The 7,595-nt window shown below is 38.3% G+C and overlaps 1 pseudogene across 1 annotated transcript; it reads right to left on the bottom strand.

Moving 5' to 3' along the window:
• Positions 1 to 1,784: 1,784 nt before the first annotated feature.
• On the bottom strand, positions 1,785 to 3,385 carry LOC306651730 (centrosomal protein CEP57L1-like; annotated as a pseudogene). The gene has a single exon. The product of its transcript is annotated as a centrosomal protein CEP57L1-like (transcript).
• Positions 3,386 to 7,595: the final 4,210 nt, after the last annotated feature.

The following is a 7,595-nucleotide window of genomic DNA, read 5'->3' as shown; positions in this document are numbered from 1 at the left end:
TTCAGGGTGTGTCTGACCTCTTCAGGTGAGCCCCTAGGAGAAGGACTAGGTGGGCTGTTCCAAAAAATTTCGACCAGCCTCGAAGAATTGAACTGCTGTGTTTTGAAAGAAGACGGTCACATGGATAGGATCTGAGGGTAGCTTCTGGGAGTAGAAAGTGATCTCCAGCTGACAGCAAGAGAACAGGGACTCTTGGGCAGCCCTGGCTCACAGAATGACTTCAGCATGGTACATATAGGATCTTGCTAACCTGTGCCTGGAATCCTGATCCACAGAAATTTTCAGGTAAGGAATTTGTGTTGTTTGAAGCTGCGAAGTTTGAAGTAATTTGTAGTAATGTGGTCTTAGAAAACAGAACTTCTAACTCCCAACTCTAAAAAAATTGAACTTATTTATTTTATCTCTACCTCATATTTGTCTGCACTATTTAAATGTCATATTTATCTTAGTTCTTCAGATGGTTTTTTTTTAGGTCAACAAATGTAAATTTATTATAAAGCATGCATGTACAAGAAAATCTATTGTGACATTATTGATTTTAAAATATAAAAATAAAAATATATCTTTTTTTGGCTTAATGAGGTGATTAAATGGCTAACTTCCTCTTCCTTTATACTTTCTTATAAAAATATATCACTTTTCAAGGGTTCTAGAGATTCATATTCTTAATTAACATTGGCGAATATTATATACAATGAAAAGAATAAAAGCCAACAACAAAAGTTATTTAAAAAAAAGACAAAATTGGTCATCGGTATTGGAAGAAAAAACTAGATTTGTAAAAGAGAATGGGAATAGCAGAGGATAGCTTCTGCAGCTGAGTTACTGTCATCTATAAATTAAGGAACTATGGGTTCCTATTTATAATCATCACACAAAACTTAGGTTAAAGTCTTCTTCACAAAAATGTAGAAGTATTATGCTTTTTCCTTTCCAAGAAAGATAAAAATATTTTCGCAGCTTTAAAACATGTTAGGGAGGCACCATCAGGAAACTTAAAAGAACTTCACATCCGTTGTTTATTTAACATTGGTTTTTAAGGTCATAAGCTTAGTAAATGAAAAAGTAGAACGTACTTTTATCTCAGATTTAACTCCATTTTGAATATTGTCAATCCAGTACACATTTTTAGATTCAGCTAAAGATATCTGCAAAGCAAACAATATTCTTAAAGCATGATTAGATTATGGACTTTGGAAAAATAAGAAAAAAAAAAGGCAATCATTTATTATTTGAGACTCTTAGTAGGTCATTAGGCATTAATTTTAAAGTACACAACTTCATGCTTTATAGAGACCAGAAACATTATTCAAAATTTCACAGTTATTTTGAATTAAAAACACTTTAGATAATTCAGGATCTTACTGACGAAGTTCATTTTAAGTGTCAGTTTGGCTATTGTGTTACTCTTCCCACATGATATCATCTCTTCTTCATTTGAAGATTGTCGGGGTCTTAAGCTTCTTTGCTCTTCTTGACCAGCGACAAGGGAAGGGGACACTCCCCAACAAGGTCAGACCAGGATAGGTAGGGCTGACTGACCGCCCACACACAGCCCTCCGGGCAGAGGACAATCAGATGCATCAGGGAGACCTGTCACAGCAGGAACTCTTTATTGAGGAAGTCACAGAGCTTTTATGTAGGGTGGAGGCTAGGCGGGAACCAATCAGCTTAAAGGTCAGCAAGGCATTTGAGGGGGGGTTCACGCAGGTGAGAGTCCCATAGGACTATATGGCAAGCAGAGCTGATCACGTTGGCGGAACTGTTGTTAACCAATCCCTGACGGTGGTCCTGTTTATCGTCATTAACCTTTGAAACCGCCTTTGAGGCCTTGATCTTGCTCACCGGCCAGGGAGTAAGGAGTCAGCCTGAGTTAGTTAACGTGTCATTAGTCCCAACAGAAGATTATGAACTTGTACTGGATGAAAATTCTTGCTTTTCATTCAAACATTTTCTGGGGCTATTTTAAATGTTCTTTGACCCTGTAAGTTTGCAATCTTCTCGTGGAATACCTGAAGTGTCACTCATCTTTGACTTTTGGGAACTTTTTGCTGCAGCTTATGAACATTGTCTTGATGTTTCCTCAGTTTGGAAATTTGTTCTCCTTTAATTTCCATCTTCTTGACCAAATGCAGTAGTTCACATTCTGTGTCATCACAGGTTGAATCACTTTCAGTTTCCTTCATTTGTTTCAGTAGTTCTTCACGCTGCATACTCATTTGGTCCAGCTCCTCTTGCACTGCCATCAAAAGTTCAGACAAATTGTCACTAATGGAAATGGACTTTTTGGAGTCCTGAAGTACAGTTTTAAACCGTGAAGTTTTTCTGGTGGGTTTGTAAAGACATCTAGGCTCAGTCACCTCAGGTTTCTGAAGGCTCTGTTGGTCTACATTGATACAGCATCTTTAGAAGGCTGCGCATGCTTGCATTCACAGAGCAGCCTGCAGACTTTTTGGCCTCAAAAGGCAGCTCTCTAAGCTTTGAATAAATTTGCTGAGGTGGTCCTCTTTTTAAACATTCAGTTTTCTTTGAAGATTTCTTTTTTTTTCCCTTGGAGAGTTTTGATTTTGAAATTGAAGACATTAAAATTTTACTGATTTCAAGTCCAGTTTGAAGCTCTGAAGCCTTGTCTTGAAACAGCTTACGTAGATGCTCTTCTTCCTTAAGTTTTTCTTCTAGATGTTTAATCTTGTCCTCAGCAGTGTTCTGAGTTGTTGTCAGTCTAAAACATTCTTTTTCTAAGGCATCAAGCTTTTCAAGTTTTGCATGAAGCTTCAACTGATCTTATTCTTTTGCCCTTTGATGCTGGGCCTGTTGTTCTAAGATCATACTCTTTTCTCATTTTATGTTGAGAACCATTGTCTTTGTATGTTCCAGTTGCTTCTCTAGAAGAGTACAAGAAGACTGGGCTGAGCTTAACTGTAAACTTATATCTTCTTTCTACTTTATCAGTGCCTGTTGTGCCAGATTTCTCTCAATTGTTCAATTCTCCAAGGCCTTTTTGTAGTGTGCCTCTTCTCTGGAAAGAATATTCAGGTTATGTTCAGCTTGTGTTCTCTCCATCTGTAAACAATGAATCTTTTCCTGAAGAGTTTTTAAGGCCAAAATAAGAGCATGGGTATTTGGGCTATGAAACATTTTAGGAGAGGTAACTTCTAAGTTCACAGGGTGGCAATTCCGAGATGATTCATCCTGGGTGAATGATGGAATAAATACTCTTTCTGGAGGTTTAAGATCGTTTCCTACTACACTATGTATTAATTCTGAGTCCATTATGGTTTCAGAGGCCTCAGTTCATAGACAGCAGGCTTCCTTTCTCAGTGTTCAAGGTGAGGCAGGACATCATGGCGGAAGAGTGTGGCAGAAGGAAGCAGCTTATGTGGTGATCAGGAAGCAGAGATAGCTTCAGATGGTTTTGTAAAATCTTTTGTGATTGTTTAATAAATATCTTTATATCATTTATATTTATTTATTTTTAAGTGGTTCTGAAAATTAAACCCAGAGCCTCATACATGCGAGGCAAGTACTCTATCACTGAGCCACAATCCCAGACCATCTTTTGTGATCTTATTCATTATTCTTTCAGTTTTAAGTCAGTATTTTGATTCCTGTTAATGCTACATGAGGATATTAGTAATTCTACTCTTCTCTCCCCTGCTTCCCTTCCTGCTTGCTACCTTGCACCTGCTGGTGGAGAAAACTGGCTCCAATGTGGGGCATCTGAAGACATGCAGCTGCACAGTGATAAAACGATTGTGCAATAAACATGCAGTACACCTGCTTGGAGTGAGTTCTTATTAGATAAAGCCTACAAGCAATGTGAGGACTTGAAATAGGACTTCTGTATTTGCTACTTGATAAAGCTTACCTGAGCCTTTCAGGGATGCCCTGCCCTGCAGATGAAGCCATTACCCATAATGCTCAGAGAAGATGGGTAAAAGCTGCCAGGAAAAGACTGAGGGAAATTAAGTACAGGAACTTTGCTTAGGAGGCTAAGGGATAATTTATCTGCTGTCAAGAGACTTAGTGCAGTTTAATTTAACATAGGGGAGATAAGAAACAACAGCTCTATCTAATTGGGAACTCCCAATATCATTGTATTTTCAATCTTCTTCAATGTGCTTGTATCCTAAGCTATTAAAGATGTCACATTTTACAGAGATCTTTAAAAGTATGATCATGATGTCCTGCAATTCTACCTCCTATGGATTCCAAGTTATTACCATTGAAAATCTTTCCTCTAGCCAAAATGGTGTTTTGGGTTTGGTTGTAGTTGATTTTAAAAGTTGAAAAACCATACACAGCATTTCCAATGTTATAAATATATCATTGTTTTAAAATTTCAAGTAGAAGAAACCAATGTTAGATAACTTAAGCAAAGGGATCCTTTAAGAGGTGGGGAAAGATCCAGGTAGTCTTTGGAACTGTTGTACAGTGTAGAGAACCAGGTTCAAAAACAGAGTGCCATCATTAAAATACAGATTTAAATTTTAGTGCAGGTACAGAGTTTGATAGGTTCTCTCCAGGCCATGGAAAGTGTCCATGAAAAGCTCACATGTGAGACCATGCAAGAAGGTTTGGAGGTTATACCTTAACCTAATTAATTAGGATTAACCTAATTAATTCTGATGGGATTAATTCCAGTGTTAACTGGAGGCAGGTGGGGTGTGGCTGGAGGAAGCTGTTCATTGGGGGCGGAACCATGGGGTATATATTTTGTATCTGGAGCGTGGAATCTCTCTCTATGCTCTCTGATCATGATGTGAGCTGCTTCCCCCCACCATACTCTCTCACTATGATTTCCTGCCTCACCTCAAGCTCCAAGGAATGGAACCAGCTGTTATGGACTGAGACCTTTGAGACTATGAGACCCTGAATAAACCTTTCATCCTCTACACTTGTTCTGGTCAGGTCTTTCAGTCACAGCAGTGAAAAAGCTGACTAAAACAGAAAGGTAGGCAGAGGAAGAATCAGATCTCTGAGGGACTTACAGAGACTTTGACTTCCATCCAGAGTTGGGGGTGGTGCCCCTTGATTATAGTCCCACCAAGGCTGTATCCTGTGACAGAGAAGCACTTCCTCAAAGGAAATGGAGGGATTGTTAGGAAGGGGGCCTGGAGTGAAAGAAAATGCTGAGAATCACCTGCTGTCTAGCATTAACAGACTCAGGAGAATGTAGGTCTTTCAGGGCCATAAAGGATTACCTGAAAAGGGGTATGAAGGTGTTATGGGGTGCAACTTCAGAACAGACTGATCACCACTGAGAAGTCCAAATTTAAGAGTCTTTATTAAGCTGGCTGGCTGACTGTCTCACACAATGCCCCCAAAAATGTTTATCGGAAGAACAGCCCCGACCATAGTGTTGTAGGGGTTCTTAGACCAAAAATCACATCAATCATAAGTGTCTGTTGCTATGATTTGAAATTACAAATTAACATCATGAGATCATCAACAGAGGGGGAAGTGGGTCAAAATGACCCTTACCTAGGTACAAACTAAAGAATGGTTGCTAACATCCACACAATCATTATTCACATGGTACATTGTTTAGGAGCAATAGGAATCAAAAGAGCAATTTTTCTTTATATAAGAATTGTCATTTTGTTTTGCTAAACATGTCACACTAAGTAACTGATGATGGACCCAGAGGCGGGGTGTTCCCATGGGAGAAGCTTATTTCCTACATAACATGGAGTCTCAGAGCAAAATGGAGTCTGTTTAGTCATTTCCCTTAGAGTCTGGCCTATAACATTCTCATGGAGCCAGATCTGTCAGCCCTTCACAAAGAGAAGGAGGGATGCTATCAATCACTTAAGCTATACTAAAAGCAGCAGTGTCACCACTAAGCTAGATAAGAAAGCACCTGTAAGTTTATGTCTGCGAGTTTAGATCTTTCTGCCTTAAAATGTCATATTCCAAGTAGTGAAGAGAGATGGGAGAGGATTTCCAAGTATTTCCACTTGCCTCTGAAGTTTTCTTCATTTTTACTGTGTGCATTTCAGATTCAGTGTCCTAAATATTATTAAAATATTGTTACTTGTGATTACATAATCAAACTTAATCACTGATTACATGAGATATGGACATAATCTGTTTTATTCCCAACTACTTTCTGATCACAAACCATGTAGAGGATAGATGGTCCTCAGTATTTGCAATCATACTGTTCTTCCTAACTTCCTTGTAGTGCTGTTTTTGGGTTGCAGAAACAGCTATTTGGATTGTGAAGTCCTCTTCTTCAAGTTACAAAATATACCGGAAATGACTGTAAATTTTTAAAAACTCATCTTTTGGGGAGTTGGTCTTCATTGGGACAATTGAAGCTGAGAATTGGAAATTGCATTGATATTTCAATAGGAAAATCCTCTTGACTCAATGTAACAGAAGTGGATTTCTTGGCTGTAATTTGGGTAGCTGTACTTGTTTTCCTCTTCACTTTTCTAGCCAGATCTTTGGCATCAGGTGCTTTAGAAGGAAGATAGATACTGAAGAATAGAAACCGCCTGCCAGAGTTTGTGAACATCCAGTTGGGATATCTTATTTAGTAAGTTCAAGAACTGGTTATCATAGGATCATGTGGTTGATTTTCCATTACCACCCTAAAAATGATTATTTGAAGAAATAAAATATTCTCTAATTAGATTTTTTTCACATTTAAAATTGGGAATGTTTCATAGTTAACCCAAGAAAAATTAAGCCTGAATGATTCCTTTAGTCACATGCAAACTTAGAGCCAGTAAACTAAGAAATTTTACCTGTGTTCACTTAATAAGTAAAAAACTCAGTAATATATGACTTGATTTTAATGTTCTAAGTTTTTCCACTCTATAATTTAACTTCCGTATGCCTACGTAGAAATTTGTTTCAGTTTTTAGAGAAAAGAAAAAGTTCTTTGGGGAATGGGATAAAGAACCTGGTCCTTTAGTTGGTCAGTCTCACTTTGGTGCCTTTCTCCTTCTTGAGCCCATTTTTCTTTTCCCTTTAAAGAATCCTGAAGGTCAGCCTTGATTTCCCTTTTGGCTTCATCACCCACATTGATCACTGGATTCATGAGCATCTCTGGATCCATCCCCTTCCCTTTATTCCCTGTGCCTGAGCTCAGACCCACGCCATCACTTTTGGAGATGACCAACCGAGCTTCCAGACTCAACTTTTTCCATCTCAATTCACCTGTCCGATTAGTACCAGAGTTCCCACTTGAAAGTGTGAAACTTCCTTTTTTTTTTTTTTAAAGGTGATAATACCTTTATTACCAGTTCTTAAAATGCTAATTCTAAATCTGAACAAGCAATTATTGGACCTTGTGTTGGTGAAACATCAAATATTACCACTGTTACAGAAATCAAGTTAGAATACTATCACACTTCCAAGAAGTGCCATATATGCAAAACTAGCATACACTTCTCTAGGGCCTACAAGTTATAAACATAAGACTAAAAAGAGAAGCTGTTGAAGAATGAATTCTATGACTGTTTGAGGCTCTCGTGTACTAAGATTTCATTTCTCTGGGAGTTCACTAACGCTACGACGTTTCAAATCCTTGTGAAGTGGGTGAGTGGGGCAGGTTTCTTTGGAGCCCTTCTTATTTTAGGGAC

This window comes from Sciurus vulgaris (genome assembly GCF_902686455.1).
Source record: "Sciurus vulgaris genome assembly, chromosome: 2".
Lineage (NCBI taxonomy): Eukaryota > Metazoa > Chordata > Mammalia > Rodentia > Sciuridae > Sciurus > Sciurus vulgaris.
The sequence above is the reverse complement of the archived record's forward strand: the minus strand, read 5'-3'. Positions and strand labels throughout refer to the sequence as shown.